General features: G+C 42.2%; 1 non-coding gene across 1 annotated transcript; it reads left to right on the forward strand.

Annotated features, from left to right (window-relative positions):
• Positions 1 to 27,375, forward strand: LOC129542683 (uncharacterized). The gene is made up of 3 exons (XR_008683117.2): positions 1 to 244; positions 12,881 to 12,949; positions 26,250 to 27,375. It is a non-coding gene; the product is annotated as an uncharacterized LOC129542683 (transcript).
• Positions 27,376 to 27,458: the final 83 nt, after the last annotated feature.

Genomic DNA, 27,458 nt, shown 5'->3' on the forward strand with positions numbered 1-27,458 from the left:
TGCGCGCGGGGCCGCGCGGCTCTGGGCTTCCGCGCGCGCGACGAGCGGAGCCTGGACGCTGCGCCCTCTTCGGCGACCCTCCCGCCCGGAATTGGGCTCCCCCAGGCGGCCACCTCGCCCGCGGGGCCGCCGAGACGGGGCGCCCAGCGGAGGCAGAGGGTCGGCGACCGCGGCAGGGCCCCGCCTCGCCGCATGCCGTGCGCTGGGCTGCGCGTCCGCTTTCTGGGAGACGGGGCGGAGTCAGGTAACACTCCCCGCGCTCGGCGGCCGCGTCCCCGGCGGTCCCGAAAGGGGAGGCGGGAAGGGAGGGCGCCGGGTCAGCTGCAGCCGCGGCCCGCGTCTGGGCCCCGCTGGCGGTGCTTGCATTCTGCTAAGCCAGAGCCCCGCCCGGCTTCCCGTTCCGGAGGAGGCTCGGCCCCGGGGCCCTCGCGCATCCTCTCCTTGGCCAAGTGCCCGCCTTTCCCGGCCTGTGATGGGCAATCCTCCGTCCCCACTTCGTGCAGCTCCTTTTCGTCCATGCTCCGCTCTTCTTCCCTTTGGACATCTTCACTTGCTAGTCTGCAAAATCGTTCAGCAGATGTTGGCAACAGGGGATTCCTTAAAGGAACTGGGGTTGACTATTGGGGGTTGAGTTTGAGGGGGGAATAGGAACTGTTTGCACCTGAGTTTCTTGTGCCTTTGGCCCCTAAAAAAGTGTTTGAATTCTTGAAAATGAAAATATATCCTGTCTCTATCCCCCTTTGTGAGCACTTTGATAAGTCATTGAAGGAAAGAGCATGCGGAATCAGATCCCTTCTCTTCAAGTCCTGACTATACATAGCACTAATGACATCTGGTAATCAGGCCTAATTATTCACATGGAAATCACCTAGCAAAATGCAATGAGCAATGAACACAGAATTCATTTTGAGGAGATGTAAACCTTCCTTTGCATTGAATTGTGTTTGATACCTGGGCCTGCCCTCTTTGCAGTGTCTATTTGATTTGAGGGCCATTGTCTCTGTCATGAAATGCCAAACCTTGGTCTGTCATTGTCCCCCCAAATTCTACTGACATTCATTCCTTTTGGTTTATTGTCTTAGTATTCTTTTAAAGCCCCCCTCATGAATGGCAGTTACCATAAGAAGGATGGTCATAATAGGTAGAAGACCCTGGTCTGGAATTCAGGAAACAAGGCTCACTTCTGAAGGCCTGTGTTCAGGCTTTTGTTCTGGGCCCAGTTCTATTGCTAACTGGCTACATGACCCTGGTTGTTCAATTTATTTAATCTTTCAGGACCTTGTTTTTCTCCTTTCAGGGAAGCTAGTAACACTAACAGTATTCTAGTATCCTAGAATATCCTAGTATTCTTACCTGGAGAATCCCATGGACAGAAGAGTCTGTCAGGCTACAGCCCATAGGGTCACAAAGAGTTGGACAGGACTAACTGAAACAGCTTAGCAGGCACACGTTGGCCAATGACTGTGCTGAGTTCAGTGGTCAGTCTTGACCTTCACCCTTCTTGACCTGTCAATGGTATTGGACCAAATTCACTGTCTCTTTAAAATTCTTTCTTCTGGAAGCCTTATGATTTCTGTCTTCCTCCCTCCCACTCTTTCTCAGTCTCCGTGACTGGATCTTCTGTTTTGTAGGCCTTTCCTCTGACTCACCTGCTCTGTTGGTTTGCCAGACCCCATGTGTATGCCTCCAACATGGCCTTGTCCTCCTGTAAAACCCGCATCCAGGTGTCCAGCTGCCTTTTTGATATCTTTCATAAAAGGCATCCTAGAAGTAACATGTTTAACGCTGAAACTCCTGATCTTCGTTCCCAGATCTGCCTCCCTCCATCCACTCGTCTTGTTTGTCTCCATAAATGGCAATCCCATCTCTTCATGCTCAGGCCAAGACTGCTGCAGTCAAACTTGCCTTTCTCCATCATTCTGGTATAAAGCACCACCCTTCTGATTGGACTGTAGAAATAGCCTCCTACCTCGTCTCCCCTTGCCCTTCTGCAGTCTATCCTTGTAGCTGCAGGAGCAATCATGCGGGTTAGTCATGTCCTGTGTTGGTTGTAAGCTGTCCAATGATTCGTCCCCTTCAGAGTAAAATCCAAAGTCCTTAAAGTGACCTAAAAAACAGTGATTTAGTCTCAGCTCCTTTTCTGGCTTCATATCTTTCTTGCCACCACCCCCCTCCAGTTATTAGCACTGCTGGCATGTTGACCTCCCAGCTATTATTATGGGTTGGTGCAAATGTAATTGCAGTTTCAGACCATGAATTTTAAATCTTTATAAGTAGGCTCCGGAGAAGGCAATGGCAGGCCACTCCAGTACTATTGCCTAGAAAATCCCATGGATGGAGGAGCCTGGTAGGCTGCAGTCCGTGGGGTCGCTAAGGGTCGGACACGACTGAGCGACTTCACTTTCACTTTTCACTTTCCACTTTCACACATTGGAGAAGGAAATGGCAACCCACTCCAGTGTTCTTGCCTGGAGAATCCCAGGGACGGGGGAGCCTGGTGGGCTTCCGTCTATGGGGTCACACAGAGTCGGACACGACTGAAGTGACTTAGCAGCAGCAGCAGCAGCAGCAGCATAAGTAGGCTCAAAAACATCTTTATTAATCAAAATAGGAACCAATACAATCAACGCATTTTAGACAATAGGAAATAAGTTTATTTATTCCTGTAGCATGAAAATCTGTGCTTCAGACTTCAATGAACTCTTGGAAAGCATTTTCTGCCTCCTGCTGGTTGTGGAAGAGTTTTCCCTGCATGAAGTTGTCAAGCTGCTTAAAGTGGTAGTTGGTTGGTGAGGATATGACAGATGAGGCAAAACATCGTAACCAAATTCATTCAACTTTTGAAGTGTCGGTTGTATGACCTCAGTTGAGCATTGTGGAGAATTGGGCCCTGTTGACAAAGCTGGCTGCGGGCTGTGCAGTTTTCAGTGCACCTCAGGGATTTGTTGGGCATCCTTCTCAGATGTAATAGTTCCTCGGGGATTTAGAAAGCTGTAGTGGATGAAACTGGCAGCAGACCACCCAACAGTGACCATAACCTTTTGTGTGTGTGCAAGTTTGGCTTCTTCTTGGTCCATTCACTGAGCTAGTTGTTGCTAATTGTCCTATAAAATCCACTGTTCATTGCATATCACAGTCAGATCGAGAAATGGTTCATTGTTGTGTGTAGAATAAGAGAACACAACTCTTTAAAATGGATAGTTTTGATTTTCGGTCAGTTCATGAGTTCACTTATCGAGCTTGTTCATCTTTCCAATTTGCTTTGAAGTCCAAATAACTGTAGAATGTTTGATGGTTGACTTCTTTGGCAACTTCTCATGTCGTTGTAAGAGGATCAGCTTCAGTGATTGCTCTCCATCTGTCGTTGTCAACTTCCAAAGGCTCTCATCTCCTTTGTAAAACTTCTTGAACCACCACAGAACTGTACATCCATTAGCAGTTTCTGTGCTAAACGCATTGTTGATGTTGCAAATTGTCTCGCTGCTTTGCAACCCATTTTGAACTCAAATAAGAACATCACTCAAATTTGCTTTTTGTCTCACATTGTTTCCATAGTCTGAAATAAATATAAAGCACACATCTAGTAATAAGTCGTTAGCACACAAAAGATAATAATAAAGCAAGAAATGCTCATTAAAGTGATGTATAACATAACTACCTTTATTTTAAAATGTGTTCCAATAATCAGACAGCAAATTTTAACAATGCAAAACTGCAATTTCTTTTGCACCAGCCTGATATTCCAATAGGCCAAGAACATTCCTGTTTTGGGGATTTTGCACTTAATAGTCTCTGCATCTGGAACACTCTTTGTGTAGGCGACCCATGGCTGGCTCTACTTCCTTCAGGTCTCTGCTTACTCAGATATCTTATGAAAGACCCCTGCCCTTGACCACTCCATGCTCAATAGCTACACTTCTACCCAATCCTGCCTAGTACCTCCTAACCCCTTACTTTGCCTTATCTTTCTCAACTGTACTTGCCAATTGGACAAATATTTGTTGGGTTTCTTTTTTCCTCTTCCCAGCCCCTCCCCAGAATGTAAATTCTAAAGACAGTTTTGTTCACTGCTGTGTCTCCATGCCCAGAACAGTGTTTGGAATGCGTCTTAGATGCCTTGGGATTCTATAACAAAATGCCAGAGACTGGGTAGCTTAGAAACAACAAAAATTTATTTCTCAGAGTCCTGGAGGCTGGAAGGGGATCTGAGAATAGGGTGCCAGCATGGATGGGTGAGGCTTCTCTTCCTTATTGTATCTTTACATGTCAGAAGGAGTTAGGGAGAATCCCAATGATGACCTAAGCACCACCCAAAGCCCTCACCTCCTAATACCATTCTACTGGGCATTAGGACTTCACCATATGAATTTTGATGGGACACAAACATTCAGTCCAAAGCAGCAGGTAAGGTTATCAGTTCAGTTCAGTTCAGTAGCTCAGTCGTGTCTGATTCTCTGCAACCCCATGAACCGCAGCACACCAGGCCTCCCTGTCCACCACCAATTCCCGGAGTCTACCCAAACCCATGTCCATTGAGTCAGTGATGTCATCCAACAATCTCATCCTCTGTCGTCCCCTTCTCCTCCTGCCCTCAATCTTTCCTAGCATCAGGGTCTTTTCAATGAGTCAGTTCTTCGCATCAGGTGGCTAAAGTATTAGAGTTTCGGCTTCAGCATCAGTCCTTCCAGGGAATATTCAGCCCTTCCAAGGAATATTATATCCTTTAGGATGGACTGGTTGGATCTCCTTGTAGCCCAAAGGACTCTCAAGAGTCTTCTCCAACACCACAGTTCAAAAGCATCAATTCTTCGGCGATCAGCTTTCTTCACAGTCCAACTCTCACATCCATACATGACCACTGGAAAAACCGTAGCCTTGACTAGATGGACCTTTGCTGGCAAAGTAATGTCTCTGCTTTTTAATATGCTGCCTAGGTTGGTGATTTTTTTTGGGCTCCAAAATCACTGCAGATGCTGATTGCAGCCATGAAATTAAAAGACGCTTGCTCCTTGGAAGGAAAGTTATGACCAACCTTGATAGTATATTAAAAAGCAGAGACATTACTTTGCCGACCAAGGTCCGTCTAGTCAAGGCAATGGTTTTTCCCGTGGTCATGTATGGATGTGAGAGTTGGACTGTGAAGAAAGCTGATCGCCGAAGAATCGATGCTTTTGAACTGTGGTGTTGGAGAAGACTCTTGAGAGTCCCTTATACTGCAAGGAGATCCAACCAGTCCATTCTAAAGGAGATCAATCCTGGATGTTCATTGGAGGGACTGATGCTAAAGCTGAAACTCCAATACTTTGGCCACCTCATGAGACGAGTTGACTCACTGGAAAAGACTCTGATGCTGGGAAAGGTTGGGGGCGGGAGGAGAAGGGGACGACGGAGAATGAGATGGCTGGATGGCATCACCGATTCTGTGGACATGAGTTTGAGTGAACTCCGGGAGTTGGTGATGGACAGGGAGGCCTGGCGTGCTGTGATTCATGGGGTCGCGGAGAGTCGGACACGACTGAGCGACTGAACTGAACTGAACTGAACTGAGGTTGGTGATAACTTTCCTTCCAAGGAGCAAGTGTCTTTTAATTTCATGACTGCAATCACCATCTGCAGTGATTTTGGAGCCCAGAAAAATAGAGTAAGCTACTGTTTCCACTGTTTCCCCATCTATTTGCCATGAAGTGATGGGACCAGATGCCATGATCTTAGTTTTCTGAACGTTGAGCTTTAAGCCCACTTTTCCACTCTCCTCTTTCACTTTCATCAAGAGGCTCTTTAGTTCCTCTTCAATTTCTGCCATAAGGGTGGTGTCATCTGCATATCTGAGGTTATTGATATTTCTCCCAGCAATCTTGATTCCAGCTTGTGCTTCATCCAGCCCAGCGTTCCTCATGATGTACTCTGCATATAAGTTAAAGAAGCAGGGTGACAATATACAACCTTGACGTACTCCTTTTCCTATTTGGAACCAGTCTGTTGTTCCATGTCTAGTTTTAACTGTTGCTTCCTGACTTGCATACAGATTTCTCAAGAGGCAGGTCAGGTGGTCTGGTAGTCCCATTTCTTTCAGAATTTTCCACAGTTTATTGTGATCCACCAGAGAAGGCAATGGAACCCCACTCCAGTAGTGTTGCCTGGAAAATCTCATGGATGGAGGAGCCTGGTAGGCTGCAGTCCATGTTGTTGCTAAGAGTCAGACACAGCTAGCGACTTCACTTTCACTTTTCACTTTCATGCATTGGAGAAGGAAACGGCAACCCACTCCAGTGTTCTTGCCTAGAGAATCCCAGGGACAAGGGAGCCTGGTGGGCTGCCATCTGTGGGGTAGCACAGAGTCTGACACGACTGAAGCAATTTAGCAGCAGCAGCAGCAGCATTGTGATCCACACAGTCAAAGGCTTTGGCATAGTCAATAAAGCAGAAATAAATGTTTTTCTGGAACTCTCTTGCTTTTTCGATAATCCAGTGGATGTTGACAATTTGATCTCTGGTTCCTCTGCCGTTTCTAAAACCAGCTTGAACATCTGGAAGTTCTAAGTCCAGGTATTTCTGATCAATATGTCTTTATTGAATGAATGAGTCTGTAAAGTGTAATACTTATATCATGCGGTTAAAATTAAGATCACATTGTGAGTCCACTTTTTATTCTAGAAAGAACCCTGGTTTACAGTAACACAAATCTGGTTTCAAATCCTGGTTACACACTCTTTATGATGTGAACTCCTCAGAAGGTCCGTTTTCCATATTTGTGGGATGGGTGTAGTATAATACTGCAAAGGCTTATTGTGAGTATAAGGTGAAACATTAACACACATAAGACATTTATTTATGAAGAAGCTAAAAAATGAGCAGCTTTGATAATTTATGTATGGATGTGCTTTGTAAGGGATTCCCAGGTGGCTCAGTGGTAAATAATCTGACTACTAATGCAGGAGATGCAGAAGACTCTAGTTCGATCCCTGGGTCGGGAAAATCCTCTGGAGGAGGGAGTGGCTAACCACTCCTATATTCTTGCAGGGAAAATTCCATGGACAGAGGAGCCTAGTGGGCTACAGTCCATGGGGTCGCAAGAGTCGGACATGAATGAGCATGCATGCACACTTTGTAAGTTCTAAAGCCACATATATACATATTGCATGAAAATTACCAAGGACTGTCATATGCAGTGTACTGTTGTAAATATTTCAGGGTGAAATGAGCACTTCAATGCTCATAGAATAGTGTAGTTTAGAAAATTAATAGTCAGTGGCACCTATACCTTATGTGTTCTAATGGAACCAATTGTCTGACATCCCATTATTCCCGCATAATTTTCCCTTATCCTTGGGCCCTGCTGTGCCAATATATAGGCAAAATGTATTCTTTTCTTTTAAAGTAAAACAAAATTTAATGCTTTTAGACAATTTTCAGAGTAGCAATTCTGTTTAGCAAAAGTGGACTTTAAGCTTGGTTTCGTGGCCCAATTATACAGGCAGTAATTCCACAGAGATGCAGTAATCACTTTTTTCAGATATCATCAAAAGAATATAATCTTGTTTTTTGTGGTAGCTTTTATTATTTTTAAACTATTGTTAACATAGCTTGGCAGAAAGATTATATCAGGAATGTGATATAATACAACTGTTTCCATTGATGCCTTAGACCTTACTGTTCCCTAGGCAGCTGAGAATGTCCTTCTCCCTTGCACTAAAGTTCAACTGTGATGTCTTTACTGCCTCTCCCAATAAATAGAAAAATATCACACTACTACATTGAAGGTATATTTTACAATTACCATTAGCCGCATTATTGAATTTTCCATAATTGGGGTTCTACAGAGTTAAATACTTTAAAACAGGCAACATATATTTTTATTATCTCAGTCTCTCATAAAAACCTGAGTACAAATTCAGCCACTTAAGTCACTCACAGCTAACCCAAGTATACAGCTGCTGTCAGTTGCCATCTCTTCAGCATGGTCCTACTGCATGAGTACTATCTATTTTAGTTCAGTACGTAATGTTTGGAAGATCCCCTAAAGGAGGAAATGGCATCCCACTCCAGTATTCTTGCCCAGAATATCCCATGGACAGAGGACCTTACAGTCCATGGAGTCACAAGGAAGTGGGACATGACTCGAAGACTGAGTACACTCAGTCTCAGACCTCAGAGATTTAAAGGGGAATATGGCATGTGGTTTTTGTTGTTTTTTGTTTTGTTTTATCTTGTGATAGTTTTTTCCTGAAATTCCATATTCTTAAGACTCTAAGTAAGCTTAGAAGAGTCCAGGTCACTGTTGTTGGGGGGGTGGGGGCTAAGACCCAGACCTAGTTTTGTATTCTTATGGGTAGAGATTTAAGAATCATAGTCTACAGGACTGCTAGATAAATGGAGACAGCTTCAGAACCTGCAGGTTCAGAATGATTTCAAGAACCCAGCAAGCAGCTGGGCTTTCCCTAGATCCACAGCCTGCCTCCCTGACAGCCCTGCTCTAGCGGGTCTCCCCCACGCCCCACCTGAACAGAGCTAGGTTCCCTATGGGACCGAGCAGAGTGCCCCACCTGGTGTTGAGGGAGACGACCCCCAACAAGTGAGGGTTTGAGCAGACAGAGGTATCCTAGGCCTGGAGGAGAGGCTTAGGACATCACACTTGAAGAAGAAACTTCTTCACTTTAGAAGTTGGGTATGGCCAATAAATGCCTTTATTTTCCAATAAAGTAAAACCAGCCTGATAAGCATTCACAGAACTGAGACCAGGTTTTATTCATTCTTGCCTGGCACAGTGCCTCTCACACACAGTATATCACTTATTTATTAATTGTACATAGGTTTTTATTCTTTAGGATCATTGGTGAATCTCTTATTCATCAGGAATTCTGGAATATCTACATAATTTGAATTGTTCTAGTTTAGCATTTACTTAAAAATAAATATTTCCTGAGCACTGTACTGAATCTTGGAAATACAAAATAGAACACAAGCTATTGGAGAGTCAGTCTTTTCTAGCAAGGGGGTCTCTGTTGCTTCTGCATCCTTGTCCCTTCTCTTTCTGACATGGGCTGCTTGCTGGTTCCTGTGCACTGGAGGTAAGGCAGACTGATAGCCAGTTCTGTTCCTTCTTGAAATTTTCCGCCGTGTCTTCCACTTGTTCAGATAGCTTTCATCGAGAAAGCAAATCTCGTGAACCTCTCCATTTGCTGCTTGATCAGTGAAACACTCACTGGCAGATATGATGACTTAAGAATCTGAACAAGGAAACATTTAAAAATACATGATTCTCATTTGCAATGCAGTTTTCCCCTTTGTTTTGGAGTTTGCATAGTCTCTGCAGCCTATAATGGTCATTTGAAGCATCTGTCAGCCACAAAGTGTGCTTTGTCTGGTCTGTGTGGTATCCATTTGTTCTTGTCTTGCTTTCCTCTCTTCCCACAATATTCCCACGATCTCAGACACAACCTTGTTTGAATTTCGTACTTTTACTAAGCATTTCGACTTGAAATCCCAAAGTCAGATTTATCATCCTTCTCTGAAGTCCCTAATGAAAAGATTCTGTTTTGTGTGCAGTCTGTAGAACAGTTTAATTGGAGATTGACAGACATTTCATCACATAGTTCTGCTTCTCATCTCAGAGTAGTTTCTGTTGACCTTTCTGAGTTCAGATGTCCTGGAGAAATAGCGTAGAATTAATTATAGATACATTTGTCTTTCAAAAATTTCTCCTCATATTTTAATAGTCTTTTTGTATGTATGTCTGAATTTGCTCTTTTATGATTGTAAAAGCCATCCATCATCTTATTGCATACTATCTTAGAGCATGTACAGGGGAAAATAATGTAAATAACTTCTCAGTGATTAAGAACTACTTCTGCACTGCCCTTATGTATTTGCATAAGACTTTGCTGTGCAAGGTCTCTGATGTAGTAGAAAGTGTTTCCCTGTGAAAAACCTTTACAAAGGATCTTCACAGTAGGCATGAGGAATTTCAACAGGTCAGAAGAAAGGGATTCTAAGGCAGTTAATAAGAAATTAGAGGTTTAAGTCCTCCTTGATTATGCCTCATAGCTTATGAAAAATGAGAGATATGTGAAGAAACCTTTAATAATAAGAGCTGTTTTGAAATATATCCTGTGTTATCTCAACCAACTTTTACTAAGTGCCCATCGGGTACAGTGCTGGAGACTTAGGGACCCCACGTTAAGACAAAGCTCCTGCCTTTCAAATACCACTATTTGAAATACCAGTATCTTATGATAGTATTTTTGTTTAGACTTTTTAGTTCTCTTGTTTTGCATTTTGGGAATTGCCTTTATTTTTGGTTAGGGAATAACTTGAAGACAGCCAGCTATCTTAGAATGAGGCAAGGAGCAAAACTAGAGGCTTGATTGGAGCAGATTTGCCCTTTGACCTCTCATGTTTGCATCAGACCAAGTAGTGAGGGGCAGAGTGGATTTTTGTGTGAATTGATTTATAAGCTTGGAATAGCAAAGATTTTACTCCTGGTGAATTAGAAACAGATCATTTCTTTTATCAAGAAGTCTTTGCCATTTGAGGGAAATCATTTCTGAAGAGCACTGGGCACAGGGAAATCTGCTATCACTGTTACAGATATTTTTCTGTTTCTTGTCTTTTCTGTTACCCTGTAATAATTTACTTTTCTTTAGTTAGCATGGTTCAGTATGTGGATTTTCACCCCAAATGATGATGCTGGGATGTAAAGAACAATGACCAAAAACTCACTGTGATAAAATGATTTCCCTGGGCATAACCCCCAAAAGCATAAATGTATATCCACAGCATCTGTACTTGAATATGTAAAGCAAATAAGATACGCATTTTTTCCAATTGTGATTAAATTATTATTAAACTTAAATTTTAAAAAGTAAATTATACTTTGTGCTTTACTTCTAGTTCCTCAGCTACTATTTGTAAAGAAGCTGGATAATTTATTTTCTTTTAAATTTATTTATTTTTAATTGTAGGATAATTGCTTTACAATGTTATATTGGTTTCCACCTTGCATCGACATGAATTAGCCATAAGTATACAATGTCCCCTCCCTCTTGAACCGACCTTCCCACTTCCTGTGCCATCCCACCCTTCTAGGTGATTATTTGGTTTTTGATTAATTCTCAGAGATAACCATATGTCTGCTAACTGCTGCAAAAGTAAAATAGTCTGTAAGTTAAGTAGTGTGGTCATCTTAATGGCCAAGTAACCACACATGGGTAATTATACAAGGAAATGATTATGTGACTTATTGTAAAACTTTAAAATGTGAGGTCTTCTTATTTTTTGTGAAGTCTTCTTCAGGCTTCCCTTGTGGCTCAGCTGGTAAAGAATCCACTTGCAGTGCAGAAGACCTGCATTCAGTCCCTGGGTTGGAAAGATCCCCTCGAGAAGGGAAAGGCTACCCACTCCAGTATTCTGACCTGGAGAATTCCATGGACTGTATGGTCCATGGTGTCACAAAGAGTTGGACACGACTCAGTGACTTTCATTTTCCCTTCTTTTTTTCTTATTCTTGGGGAAAAAGTGTAGGTCTTTTGGCTATTTGCCATCACTTAAGTCAGAATTATCCTGAGGAAATACAGCTAACTGCAGAAGAGCTTTGCTGTCAAAGATGGATAGCACAGCACCATGTATAACATACACAAAAACTAAAGGCCTAAATGCCCAACAGAAAGGAAATGGTTGAACAGATGAGGAGAACTCCAGACAATGAAAACTTATATATTCAATAAAATTATGTTTATGAAAAGCTTTCTTGACAAGGAAGATTTTTATGCGGTCATATATGGTACATGATAAATGTCTTAGCCCTAACTTTGAATATTTCTGTTAGTTCCAGTAGATTAAATTTTCTTCTTTTAAAATGTAGGGCCTAGATGTTGGCCTGAGACGTGGACTATCCAGCAGAAATTCCGTTTAGACAAGAGAAACATTCACATGATTTAGCTTGTTAGAAAATATATAAAAGTCTTAGTATAATTATGCCATCAACTTTGTGATATTTAGTCTATGTAAGCACCTGCTTTACTTGATAGAATTAATTTTAAAAAAATAAGCCCATAGTAACAAAACTAATTATCTAGTTTGTGCTTTAAACTGTAGTTTGGTTGAAAATGAGATACTTTTGAATAACTACATCATTCCCAGTGACTCTTAATCCAATCTACCGTTTTGGTCTCCTGTATTCTTTCTGTAACCTATTGACTACATGTGAACTCATTGGCTTCTATTTGAGAATTAATGCTGGGTTTTCAAAATGAATGCTCAGGGCTTGTATAGTGTTGGGAATTTTAGGTTTTAATAGAACTTTGGAATTAAAATTGCTGCTGCTGCTGCTGCTGCTAAGTCACTTCAGTCGTGTCCGACTCTGTGTGACCCCATAGACGGAAGCCCACCAGGCTCCCCCGTCCCTGGGATTCTCCAGGCAAGAACACTGGAGTGGGTTGCCATTTCCTTCTCCAATGTGTGAAAGTGAAAAGTGAAAGTGAAGTCGCTCAGTCATGTCCGACCCTTAGCGACCCCACAGACTGCAGCCTACCAGGCTCCTCCATCCATGGGATTTTCTAGGCAAGAGTACTGGAATGGCTTGCCATTGCCTTCTCCGATAGATCACAAAAGAGAAGTGATACTTTTTAAAGTTATTATCCTTATTTCATCATTATGGTGCTGATGAAAGTTCCATTTATTTTGAACAAAATTTTCAACCTTTCCATTGATTGATCATATTTTCAAATTCACATTGAACTATTTCTTTTCAGGCAACATGAATATTATAATTACTTAGTGTTTAATGTAGCTTTGCAGGTAATTAAAAGATTGATTAGTCTATTGCCTTTGAGTTGATTACATACATATCATAGTGCATAACATATTTATTTTTATATTTTAGGACTTGAACTATGTTCCTGATTTGTTCAGACTGCCATGGCTCCACATATAAAGGACATTCACCAAAAAGGTAATCTGAAAAGTGTTTGTCATTAAATCATCTTAAGTTCCTATATTCAGTGCCATGTCAAATTTAAGAATGAGAGATGATTTTAAGAACACAGCATATTTTCCAGTTCAAAGATGGTGAAATAGGACTTGCCATCATCTCCTCCTGCTAGATCACCAAAATCACAACTATTGAACAACCATGGACAGGAGGATGCTGAAAATGTTAGTTAGTCATGTCTGACTCTTTGTAACCCCATGGACTGTAGCCCACCAGGTTCCTCTGTCCCTAGAATTTTCCAGGCAAGGATACTAGAGTGGGTGGCTATTTCCTTCTCCAGGGGGTCTTCCTGACCCATGGATTGAAACCGGATATCCCGCATTACAAGCAGACTCTTTACCAACTGAGCCACCAGGGAAGACCCTGGAGGATGCTTGAACCTACCAGAAAAAGATACCCCACATTCAAAGATAAAGAAAAAGCCACTGCGAGAATGGAGGAGGGGCACAATCACAATAAAATCAAATCCCATCCTGAGTAGGTGACCCTCAAACTAGAGAACAATAATACCAAAGAAGTTCTCCCACTTCTGAAGGTTCTGTAGGTGTGAAAGTTCTGAACCTCATGTCATGCTTCCCAGTCTGGGTGTCTGACAAAGGGACTGGAAATTCCTAGGGAGTCTGATCTTGAAGGCCAATGGGATTTTATTACAAGACTTCCAGTCTTGGAGGGCACAAAGAAAACCTTGCGCACAACAAGACTCAGAAGAAAGGAGCAACGACCCCACAGGAGAATGAATCAAAGCTACCTACTAGTGTTGGAGGGTCTCCTGTGATGTGGATCAGCAGGGTTTCACCACAGGGATGGGGGCACTGGACATCAGCAGTCTGTGAAGGTCATCTTGGTGTAAATCCTCTTGGAGGTTGCCATTAACCCAACCATAGAACCCACAGACCTATGAAGGCTGGGTCACCTCAGGCTAAAAATCCCCACCCATCATCAGATATTTGGATTAAAGTTTTACTGAGCAAGGCCCCGTCCACCAGAGAAAGATCCAGCTTTTCCCACCACTGGTCCCTCCCATCAGGAAGCTTACACAAGCCTCTTAGCCTCCTCCATCAGAGAGCAAGCAGAAGAAGCAAGAACCACAGCCCTACAGTGACTAAAACAAAAACCACATTACAGAAAGTTAATCAGCTTGAAAAGGCAGAAAGTTATGTCCCAGATGAAGGGACAAAATAAAACTCCAGAAAGACAACTAAATGAAGTGAGATAGGCAAAATTCCAGAAAAATAATTCAGAATAATGATAGTGAAGTTGACTCAGCATCTTGGAAAAAGAATGGAGGCAAAGACTGAGAAGATGCAAGAAATGTTTACCAAAGACCTAAAAGACCTAAGGAACAAACCAACAGAGATGAATAATACACTAGTGAAGTGAAAGTCACTCAGTCATGTCTGATTCTTTGAGACTTCATGGACTATACAGTCTGTGGAATTCTCCAGGCCAGAATACTGGAGTGGGTAGCCGTTCCCTTCTCCAGGGGATCTTCCCAACCCAGGGATTGAACCTAGGTCTCCTGCATTGCAGGCAGATTCTTTACCAGCTGAGCCACAAGGGAAGCCTGAATAACACACTAGAAGGAATCAATAGCAGAATAACTGAGGCAGAAGAATGGATAAATGACCTGAAAGACGGAATGGTGGCAATCACTGCTGCAGAACAGAATATAGAAAAAAGAATGAAAGAAATGAAGACAACCTAAGAGACCTCTAGGACAACATTAAATGCACTAACATTCACATTATAGGAGTGCCAGAAGGAGAAGAGTGATAAGGGACCTGAGGAAATATTTGAAGAGATAGTAGCTGAAAAATTCCCTAACATGGGAAAGGAAATAGTCAGCCAAGTCTAAGAAGCACAGAGAGTCCCAGGAAGGATAATCCCAACAAGGAACACACTGAGACATAATAATCAAACTGACAAAAACTAAAGGCAGGTAAAATGTTAAAAGCAACAAGAGAAAAATGACTAATAACATACAAGGAAACTCCCATCAGGCAATCAGCTGATTTCTCAACAGAAACTCTACAAGCCAGAAAGGAATGGCTTCTGTAATATGTTTAAAGTGATGAAAGGGAAGAACCTACAAGCAAGAATACTCTACCCAGAAAGACTCTCCTTCAGATTTGATGGAGAAATCGAAAGCTTTCCAGGAAAGCAAAAGTTAAGAGAATTCAGGGCCACCAAACCAGCTTGACAACACATGCTAAAGGAACTTCTCTAGGCAGGAATAAGGGAAATACCTATCTACAGAAAATAAACCCCCCAAATTAAGAAAACAGTAATAGGATCATACATATTGATAATTACCTTAAATGTAAATGGATTAAATACAGCAATTAAAAGCCTTGCACTTCCACTTACCACATCACTGTGCTTGACCGTCTAAATTGTATGTAATTATTTTATATTGTTAGGTTAATCATTAATCATGTTTCCACTATGGTTTGCAACTGTAATTATCCTTTATTTTTTTCTGGCTATTGATTGTGAAAACTGATAAACGTCTTTCATTGTTGTGGAAAAAAAAGAACACAGCATTTTTATTACTAATATTTTAATTTACTTATTGACTACACTTGGTCTTTTTTAAATTAATTCATTCATTTTAATTGGAGGATAATTTCTTTACAATATTGTGGAGGTTATTGCCATACATTGATATGAATCACCCACAGGTGTACATTTGTCCCCCCATCCTGAACACCACTCTCACCTCCCTGCCCACCCCATCCCCCTGGGTTGTCCCAGAGCACTGGCTTTGAGTGCCCTGCTTCATGCATCAAACTTGCACTGGTCATCTATTTTACATATGGTAATGTTGGGTAGTTAGAATAGGAAAAAGGAGTCCAAAATGGCTGTGGCTAAAAGACAAAGAAGGGAAAAGCCCGCAAAAATAGAACAAATGAAGGTCCGAGGATTGGAGTGAGGACCTCAGGTAGGACAAACAGCCCTCCTGACTAGCTCAGTTTACATAGGGCAGGCCCAGGGGAGGAGAAAAAACATAAAAGAGGAGCCAAAATTGGGCTGGGGCCTCTCTTCCCTTTGCGTTTTGGATCTGCCCACCCTCACTCCTTAAGGATGTATTTTCCTTTGCTTGCCAATAAAACTGAGCTATAACACCGGTCTGTCCATTGCTTCAAATTTTTGCTGCAGCAAGACAGAACTGAGGAAATTACACGCTTTCCCAACAGTAATATACATGTTCCAATGCTATTCTCTCAAATCATCCCACCCTCACCTTCTCCCACATAGTCCAAAAGTCTCTTCTTTACATCTGTGTCTCTTTTGCTGCCTTGCATATGGGATCATTGTTACTGTTCTTCTAAATTCCGTATGTATGCATTACTATATTGTATTGTTTTTCTTTCTGACTCACTTCAGTCTATATAGTAGGCTCCAGTTTCATCCACCTCATTCAGTTCAGTTCAGTTCAGTCACTCAGTAGTGTCCAACTCTCCACGACCCCATGAATCACAGCACGCCAGGCCTCCCTGTCCATCACCAACTCCCGGAGTACACTCAAACTCATGTCCACAGAGTCGGTGATGCCATCCAGCCATCTCATTCTCTGTCGTCCCCATCTCCTCCCGCCCCCAACCTTTCCCAGCATCAGAGTCTTTTCCAGTGAGTCAACTTGTCGCATGAGGTGGCCAAAGTATTGCAGTTTCAGCCCTAGCATCAGTCCCTCCAATGAACATCCAGGATTGATCTCCTTTAGAATGGACTGGTTGGATCTCCTTGCAGTATAAGGGTCTCTCAAGAGTCTTCTCCAACACCACAGTTCAAAAGCATCGATTCTGCGGTGATCAGCCTTCTTCACAGTCCAACTCTCACATCCACCTCATTAGAACTGACTCAAATGCATTCTTTTTTATAGCTGAGTAAGTGGCATGCTGTGATTCATGGGTTCGCAAAGAGTCGGACGTGACTGAGCGACTGAACTGAACTGACTGAACTGAAGATTTCATTGTGTATATGTTCCACAGCTTTCTTATCCTTTCATCTGCTGATGGACATCTAGTTTGCTTCCATGTCCTAGCTATTATAAACAGTGCTGCAGTCAACATTGGATTACATGCGTCTCTTTCAATTCTGGTTTCCTTGATGTGTATGCCTGGCACTGGAATTGCTGGGTCATAATGGCAGCCCACTCCAGTGTTCTTGCCTGGAGAATCCCAGGGACGGGGGAGCCTGGTGGGCTGCCGTCTATGGGGTCGCAGAGAGTCGGACACGACCGACGTGACTTAGCAGCAACAGCAGCATGTCAGTTCTATTTCCAGTTTTTAAGGAATCTCCACACCGTTCTCCATAGTGGCTGTAAATTCCCACCAGTAGTGTAAGAGGATTCCCTTTTCTCCACACTCTGTCCAGCATTTATTGTTTGTAGACTTTTTGATGGTGGCCATTCGGTACCTCACTGTGGTTTTGATTTGCATTTCTCTGATGATGAGTGATGTTGAGCATCTTTTCGTGTGTTTATCAGCCATCTGTACATCTTCTTTGGAGAAATGTCTGTTTAGCTCTTTGGCACAGTTTTTGATTGGGTCGTTCATTTTTCTGCCTGTGCTGCTGAGTATTTTGGAGATTCTTTGTCAGTTGTTTCCTTTGAGGTTATTTTCTCCTATTCTGAAGGCTACCTTTTCACCTTGCTTATAGTTTCCTTTGTTGTGCAAAAGCTTTTAAATTTAACTAGGTCCAATTTGTTTATTTTTATTTCCATTATTCTGGGAGATGGATCTTGCTGTGATTTATGTCAGAGAGTATTCTATGTTTTCCCCTAAGAGTTTTATAGTTCCTGGTCTTACATTTAAATCTTTAATGAATTTTGAGTTTGTTTCTGTGTATAGTATTAGAAACTATTCTAGTTTCATTCTTTTACATGCAGTTGATCAGTTTCCCAGCAACACTTTTTGAAGAGACTGTCTTTTCTGCATTGCATATTTTTGCCTCTTTTGTCAAAGATAAGTTGTCCATAGGTGTGTGTATTTATCTCTGGGCTTTCTACTTTGTTCCATTGATCTATGTTTCTGTCTTTGTGCCAGTTCCATGCTGTCTTTATGACTGTAGCTCTGTAGTAGAGTCTGAAGTCAGAAAGGTTGATTCCTCCAGTTCCATTTTTCTCTCTCAAGATTGCTTTGGCTATTCAAGGTTTTTTCTGTTCCCATACAAAAAGCATACATAAAATTGTGAAATTATTTGTTTTAGTTCTGTGAAAAATACCGTTGTAACTTGATAGGGATTGTATTGAATCTATAGATTGCTTTGGGTAGTATACTCACTTTCACAATATTGATTCTCCAAGTCCACGAATATGGTATATTTCTCAGTCTATTTGTATCATCTTTGATTTCTTTCATCAGTGTTTTACAGTTTTCTGTATATATGTCTTTTTATTCTTTAGGTAAATTTTTTCCTAAGCATTTTATTCTTTTCATTGAAATCATAAATGGGATTATTTCCTTAATTTCTCTTTCTGTTTTTTCATTGTTAGTGTATAGGAATGCAAGGGATTTCTGTGTATTAATTTTATATCCTGCATCTTTACCATATTCATTGATTAGCTCTAGTAAAGTTCTAGTGGTATCTTTAGGGTTTTCTATGTAGAGGATCATATCATCTGCAAACAGTGAGGGTTTTACTTCTTCTTTTCCAATCTGGATTCCTTTTATTTCTTTTTCTTCTCTGATTGCTGTGGCTAGGACTTCTAAAACCATGTTGAATAGCAGTAGTGAGAGTGGGCACCCTTGTCTTGTTCCTGATTTTAGAGGATATGCTTTCAATTTTTTGCCATTGCGGATAATGTTTGCTGTGGGTTTGTTGTATATGTCTTGTCTTATGTTGAGGTATGTTCCTTCTATGCCTGCTTTCTGGAGAGTTTTTATCATAAATGGGTGTTGAGTTTTCACTGAATCTTGGTGCTGTGGGAGGACTTTCTCTAGTTTGGTGAGTAGAAGCTGTTCTTTGCTGTGGTGCTTGGGCTTCTCACTGCGGTGGCTTCTTTATGGAGCATCGGCTCTAGGGCATGCACACGTCAGTAGTTGCAACTCATGGGTTTAGTTGCCCTGTGGCATGTGGGATCTTCCCAGACGAGGGGTGGAACCCATGTCTCTGCATTGGCAGGTAGGTTCCTAACCACTGGACCACCAGGGAAACCCAGGATTGAGATATATATATATAAAGTAAATAAAACTGACTGATATAGTCACTAAAAGTAGGTAACTCAATGAGCCTTTGGGCTTTATTAGCCACATCAGTGTGGTTATGAGGAAAGAGGGACGTTGCTGTTAGAGAAAAGAATGTTTAAAAATATGGCCACTGTTAACTCCCAGTACACTTGGGTTGATTTCTAGTCAGAGGATTAGAATTGTGGTTGTTTGCTCTCTCTCACCCTGGGTCTTCTGTGGCTCAGGGAGAATCTTACTAAGATGACTTTCTGGAGTCAGGGTGAAGCCCTGTGAATTTGGGACTCATAGAAGATGCCAACCATACTTGAGCCAGGTCTACGGCTGTGCTGCCATTAGCATGATACTGTGATTTATTGGGCTAATGGCAATTTTGCGGTTGAATATTTCTTTTTTAAGTACTGAAAATGTATCGCTGCTTGAGAAGGATAAATCCCCACAACATGTTGTTATTTATTGTCATAAGATGAAGAGCTTTGAATAATTAATAGTCTGGATGTGATTACTACATGCCCATTAGTTTTATTGTTGGTGTATTTTAGAATACACTAGTTAAGAGGGTTTCTTTTTAGTCTTATTATTTTCCACCAGGGGGAGCGATATCCCCTTTTAAAAAATGATTCAGTCACTGTCATGTTCCACTCTTTGCTACCCCATGGACTGCAGCATGCCAGGCTTCCCTGTCTTTCACTATCTCCCAGAGTTTGCTCAAACTCATGTCCACTACGTCAGTGATACTATCTAACCATCTCATCCTCTGCTGCCCTCTTCTTCTTTTGCCTTCAGTCTTTCCCATCATCAGCATCTTTTCCAGACTCAGCTTTTCACATCAAGTGGACAAAGTATTGGAGCTTCGGCTCTCTAGAGGATTATTTAGAAAGTCCACCAAAGCCAAAAGCAGGTCCACCATCAAAGGTTAAAGCTGCGACGACTGCTGCTGCTGCTGCTGCTAAGTCGCTTCAGTTGTGTCCAACTCTTTGCAACCCCATAGACGGCAGCCCACCAGGCTCCCCTGTCCCAGGGATTCTCCAGGCAAGAACACTGAAGTGGGTTGCCATTTCCTTCTCCAAAGCTGGGACTCAGTTCAGTTCAGTTCAGTTCAGTTGCTCAGTCGTGTCCGACTCCTTGCAACCCCATGAATCACAGCACGCCAGGCCTCCCTGTCCACCACCAACTCCCAGAGTTCATTCAAACTCATATCCATCGAGTCGGTGATGCCATCCAGCCATCTCATTCTCTGTTGTCCCCGTCTCCTCCCACCCCCAATCCCTCCCAGCATCAGACTCTTTTCCAGTGAGTCAACTTGTCGCATGAGGTGGCACCAATATGGAACCTGGTGTTATACATGATGATATAGATGTAATATAAAACAGACACATACATATAATATAGAGTATATGTGTGCTCAGTCATTTCAATCATGTCTGACTTTGCAATACCATGGACTGTAGCCTGCCAGGCCCCTCTGTCCATGGGATTCTCCAGGCAAGAATATTGGAGTGGGTTGTCAGTTCCTCCTCCAGAGGATCTTCCCAACCCAGGAATTGAACCTGCGTCTCCCACAGCTCCTGCATTGGCAGGCGGATTCTTTACCACTGAGCCACCTGAGAAGCCCATAGAATGTATAAGGACATGTTATTAATATATGTTATGACAAGTATATTTTATATTGTGTCACTTACCATTACAACAGAGACTAGGTTTAGGCTATAAATGTTGTTCCAAGGGAGGACCTACTTCTCAATATTACTGTTTCCATATTTGTTTTCTATAAACATATTAAGTTTAGATCTCGCTAGGGTTTTCTTCCTTTCCATAAGAGAAAGACAGACTCACAGTTTGATTCTCTTGGGTAGGATTTGCATGTTTGTTATCACATTGGGATTATTAAAACAGAATCTGTCACATGCTAATGTTGCACCAGATTTAAATACATCAATAGATAGTTAGGCAACAAACTCACTCATATCAGTTACTTTCTAAGTAGTGACAAAACAAGAACCTCTTTTTAGGAGAAGGACACAGATGAACTAGCAATACATTATCTACACAGAAATAGGAGGACTCTCATGGTTCTCACCACAGCAGTTTCCACAAATCACAAATCTAACCCTGCAGATAGTACATTTAGCAGGCCTGGCTCTAGGAAGATAAGCTGTTAATAGTTATCAGATCCAGAGAAGGAAATGGCAACTGCTCCAGTATTCTGCCCTAGAGAATCCTGTGGACTGAGGAGCCTGGTGGGCTGCTATCTATGGGCTCGCACAGAGTCAGACACAACTGAAGCGACTTAGCAGCAGCAGCAGTTATCGGATCTGTTCTGCTTACACTCAGACAAATGAGTCAGTTGGTTTTCTGTGGGTTCCTGTCAGCTAGTACCAATATTACAAATATCCAAAGACTCACAAAACATATTTGCATTTCACAAGTAGGATTTTACATCTTTTGCACTTATCAGGAGTCAAGTACTGATGGCATTCCCAGATGGCTCAGTGGTAAAGAATCCTCCTGCCAAAGCAGGAGACACAAGAGATGAGGATCTGATCCCTGAATCAAGGAGATCCCCTGGAGTAGGAAATGGCATCCAACTCCAGTATTCTTACCTGGAAAATTCCATAGACAGAGGAGCCTAGCAGGCTACAGTCCATGGAGTCGCAGAGTCAGACATGACTGAACACATACCCATATAAGCACGGATGGTACTAAGGAAAGAGTGCTATGAGAAGCTTGGAATAAAACTTGAGCAAAGAACAAGAAGTGTTCAAAGAAGGTCTCAGTTCAGTTCAGTTCAGTCGCTCAGTCATGTCCAACTCTTTGCGACCCCATGAATCACAGCACGCCAGGCCTCCCTGTCCATTACCAACTCCCGGAGTTCACTCAAACTCATGTCCACAGAGTCGGTGATGCCATCCAGCCATCTCATTCTCTGACGTCCCCTTCTCCTCCCGCCCCCAACCTTTCCCAGCATCAGAGTCAACTTGTCACATGAGGTGGCCAAAGTATTGCAGTTTCAGCTTTAGCATCAGTCCTTCCAATGAACACCCAGGATTGATCTCCTCTAGAATGGACTGGTTGGATCTCCTTGCAGTCCAAGGGACTCTCAAGAGTCTTCTCCAACACCACAGTTCAAAAGCATCAATTCTTCGGTGATCAGCTTTCTTCACAGTCCAACTCTCACATCCATACATGACCACGGGAAAAACCATAGCCTTGACTAGACGGACCTTTGTTGGCAAAGTAATGTCTCTGCTTTTTAATATACTATCAAGGTTGGTCATAACTTTCCTTCCAAGGCAAAGAAGGTCTAGATGGATTTTAATAGAAGGCAAGTGAACTTCTATTAATTAAGCATAAACATTGATAAAAATTCAACAGATAGATCAAACAGCAGATTAGATTCAATTAATAGATTAATGAATTGGAAAATGGATCCCCAAAAAAATTACCTGGATTGCAAGGTCAAGGAAAAGAGACAGAAAATGAACAAAAAGAAATATGTGGATAGAATTATAAGCCCCAACTCTACCTCTTCTAGAATTAAGAGTTCCTAGAAGAAGAAAATGTAAAGAAGCTGGGGGGTGGGAGTGGGGAAACAGTATTCAAAGATGATGACTGAGCATTTTTCAGGGTTGATGGCACAGACATATCTACAAAATCAAGAAGGAGATTCACTCTCAAGCAGATTAAAGGAAAAGAAATCCATACCAGATGTATCATAGCACAATTGTCTAAAACCAAACACGAAGAATATAAGAGCATCTAAGGGAGAAGACAGAATACACACAAAGATCAGTGCTTAGACTGATAGCCACCTTTTCATGGTAGACTGGGATGCCAGATGGTTGCGAGATAGGATCCCTGCAGTAAAATGACTTCTGTTCACCTTCTGCTCAGCTAAACTAGAATAGAATGAAGGTAGTGCTGACAGAATGCTTGACAAACAACTCCACAGGAAATGCTGATTGAAAAAAAAAAGGTAATAGAAGTAAATATTTAGGATTGTTTCTATCCATATCACTTTATGACTGGAATTACTTGAGGCATATTGTGTCACTGGGTGAAATGATAACATTGGCCATTTTGCTTGTTATAATCAAGAGCCTTCATCTGACCTGGGGTAAAAACAGTAACAGTGATGTCCTTTTCCCCAAAGAGCAAGGCCCTGGACCTTGGGGCTGACTCGGTTCTGACAGTATGCTGTGGATAGTGCTTTGGTTCTGGAACCCCTCATTCATGCAGTGAGTTTATGGAGAGAACACATTTATCAACTGAAGTTTAACATCTTTGCTTTACTTTCTAACACAGTTCGTTTTCTTTAGCCTTTTCAAAATGTGTTTTCAGGTGCCAGTTCGTTAACTTTAAAACGTTAAAAGCAAACCAAAGAAAATAAATTGCTTTCCTATTCGGGGTTGATATCTAGTGTATCAAAAGGCACATGGTGAGTTTCACATTCAGTTTTACAGAACAATAATGTTCTGTTTAAAATGGTAGACATTTTGTTGTTGCTGTTAACCAAATTATTTGGAGATGACCATGTGAAGCTGGTTTATAAACTGTGATGTGTGGTTGGTATAATAACTTCTGCACATATTCAGTTCTCCAGGTTTTATATTAAATATCTTGCAATTCTTAAGAATCTTAGGGTAGTTTACAATTTGAAGCCCCTTCTGCATCTTTGGGGACTATTTTGCTTACATTAATTTCTTTTATAGTAACTTTCCCTAAATTTAGGAGGAATAATCCTTTCCTGTTTCACATTCCCAAATTTTGGTGTGTCTCCATCTAATTCCTTCGGGGCTTGAAGTTCTATATTGTAAAATATTCTCAAGTCAGGTTAGGCTTCTCAGGGATAGTGGGCCCACTTTCCCTACATATGGAAAGAGAATGACAGTCATTGTGTTGTTTAGGTAGAAAGGAAAATCCATATTTCAGGCTCCTAGGTTTGCCCTGTTTGCCCATTCAGACTGAAGCCAGAGAGTTCTTTAGTTTTAAGCCTACACTTTCCCATGGGGGCTGCTTCTAGGGCCAGACCCCTCATGTTACCCCTCAGATCCATGTGGGTTTTGGCCCTGCTTCCTTCCAGGAGTCACTTCCTTCCATCCTTTTCCAATCCGTGTCTGTCTTTAGGGCCTGGCTCTTACTGATACTGAACTCTCTTTTCTTCCTCCTCCTCAAGAAGTATTGTTCTTTGTCATCTTTGTCTTGCTAGTGGTTTGAGCAAATTGTATCCTATGTAGATTCGCGAGACTGGCAGTATTTATCATGATCTCTCTCTACCTGAGTGACTTTGGGAACTTACGTAACTGCAGGGCCTCTGCTTCTTCATCTTTGTATCCACATAGGTTATTGTGATGTTAAATGGGAGAATGCAGGTGAAGCCCTTAGTTCAGTGTCTGTGAGGCCCCAACAAACATGCTAGTTGTTACTAGAGATACGATGAACATTATGGCAGGGAAAGTTGAGGGAGTGTAGGCAGTTTATAGCAGGGGTCCTAACCTGTTCAGTGGGGGACGAGGAAGGTCCTCCAGGGGAGGTGACATTTAAGTTGAGACTTTCAGGGTGAAGAGTTTGTTCTGGGGAAAAAACAAAGGTTCCAAGTAAAAGACATGACACTGCACATCCCAGGGGCTAAAGACACAGATGGCAGGGATGCAGAAGCTTAGAAGTCCTAAGTGGTGGGATAGAGGGAAGGAGCTAGAAGGATGGTGAGATCAGAGGCTTGGAGATATGGGTAGGAGCCAGAAGGCAGAGGACTCTGAAGGTCATGGTTAGGATTTTATACCTCTTTTTTCTTAAAAAAAAAAAACACGAACAACTGTTTATTTTATTTTTGTCTGCGCCGGGTCTTTGTTGCTGGCAGGTTTTCTCTAGTTGTAGCAAGCTGGGGTTGGGGGAGGTGGGGCTATCCTTCATTGCAGTCTGCGGGTTTCTCATTGCAGTGGCTTCTGTTACTGTGGAGTACAGTCTCTAGGTGTCTGGGCTCAGTAGTAGAGGTTCATGAGCTTAGTTCAAGTAATACAGGTTCAATTTGGAAAATATGGTTGATCAAAAGAGGAAAGTAAAATGTCATAATAATCCCACTTCAGTTCAGTTCAGTCACTTAGTCGTGCCCAACTCTTTGCGACCCCATGAACCGCAGCACGCCAGGCCTCCCTGTCCATCACCAACTCCTGGAGTCCACCCAAACTCATGTCCATTGAGTCGGTGATGCCATCCAACCATTTCATTCTCTGTCGTCCCCTTCTCCTCCTGCCCTCAATCTTTCCAAACATCAGGGTCTTTTCAAATGAGTCAGCCTTTCACATCAGGTGGCCAAAGTATTGGAGTTTTAGCTTCAACATCAGTCCTTCCAATGAATAATCCCACTACATATAGCTATAGTCATATATTCTTCCCATCATCTATGTATGGGTATGAACACATACGTTTCCTTTAAAATCAATCATTATATATGTGTAATAAAAGCTTGACTCCATTTTTGAAGTGTGGGTGCTGATAGCTGTCGAGCTCCCCTACTCCCCTGCATTTGGCAAGCTCCCTCGTTTGGGTCCAGTGACAAGTTGAAAACACAAATCTCACATGTGGGCACCCTCACCCCAGTCCTACCCCTGAATTGCAATCAAGTACAATCCAATCTCCTTTCCTTGCTCTCTAGAGCCCTTAAAAGTTTTTTTAACACATAATTTTTCTTTGTCAATTATGACTCAATAAAACTGGGAAGAATATGGGATGCCTGATTAAATTTGAACTTAAGATAAACATTGAATAATTTTGTTTTAGCTTAAATATGTCCCAGATATTGCATGGGTAGGCCTGAAGGGTTGAAGTTGTATCAGAGAAGGCTACCTGGAAGAGGTGAGTATGAGCTGGTCTTGGACTGAGAGAGAACTCAGGTGCAGTAATGCCAGCCTTCCTGCTGCCCCAGCCCATGATGCAGATGTGATGGGAAAGGCAGCAGTTTCGTGGCTGTAGAACACAAGGTGAGTGTGTGGACTGGGGAATGTCAGCTGGGGTGATGCTAGCCTTCGTGGCCACCTCCACTTTAATGGCCACCTCTTCTTTCTGGCTGCCAGCTTCCCCTCCTGGACCCCGCTCCATCTGACAGCCCCCTGCCCCACATCATGGGAAATGTCACGCTGGATGAATCACAGGCTGGAATCAAGATTGCCAGAAGAAATATCAAGCACCTCAGATATGCAGATGACACCACTCTAATGACAGAAATTTAAGAGGAACTAAAGAGCCTCTTGATGAGGGTGAAAGAGGAGAGTGAAAAAGCTGGCTTGAAACTCAGCATTAAAAAACCTAAGATCATGGCATCTGGTCCCATCACTTCATGGCAAATAGAAAAAGTAGAAGCAGTGACAGATTTTATTTTCTTCAACTCTGAAATAACTGCTGATAGTGACTGCAGCTATGAAATTAAAAGACACTTGCTCCTTGTAAGGAAAACTGTGACAAACCTAGACAACATATTAAAAAGAAGAGATATCTCTTTGTTGACAAAGATCTGTATAGTCAAAGCCATGGTTTTTCCAGTGGTTTTGTATGGATGTGAGAGCTGGACCATAAAGAAGACTAGCAGCCAAAGAACTGATGCTTTGTAATTGTGGTGCTGGAGAAGACTCTTAAGAGTCCTTTGGACTGCAAGGAGATCTAACCAGTGAATTCTAAAGAAAATCAACCTTGAATATTCATTGGAAGGACTGTTGCTGAAGCTCCAATATTTTGGCTGTCTGATGCAAAGAGCTGACTCATTGGCAAAGACCCTGATGATGGGAAAGATTGAAGATGAAAGGAGAAGGGGGCAACAGTGGATAGATGTTTGGATGGCATCACCAACTCAAAGGACATGAACCTGAGAAAACTCCAGGAGATAGTGGAAGACAGAGGAGCCTGGAGCGCTACACTCCATGAGGTCACAAAGAGTTGGACATGACTTAGCAACTGAACAACAGCAAGAAATCAGGCTCAGAGAAGTGAAGCCATTTGCCCAAGGGCACACAGCTTTTAAACGGCAGAGGCAGGACTGAAATCCAGGTTCAAGTCTTTTTTGGATCTGCTTAGGAGATTTTTCTCTCCCCAGAAAACCTCACTATGTAAGTAATAATAAACCTTTTATTAGATTCTTTGTATGTGGGGCATCATCATCAATCTCTGTGTCTGAACCAGCTTCAATTGATGAGGGTTGAGGGGCATGCCCATCACATCTCCTTGCTGTGGACTATAAACATGAAAAATTTAACTTATGTATCTCAAACAAGAGGACTTCCCTGGTAACT

Source organism: Moschus berezovskii, chromosome 19, assembly GCF_049115385.1.
Source record: "Moschus berezovskii isolate FMDL1 chromosome 19, NW_MosBer_1.0, whole genome shotgun sequence".
In the NCBI taxonomy this organism is placed as follows: Eukaryota; Metazoa; Chordata; class Mammalia; order Artiodactyla; family Moschidae; genus Moschus; species Moschus berezovskii.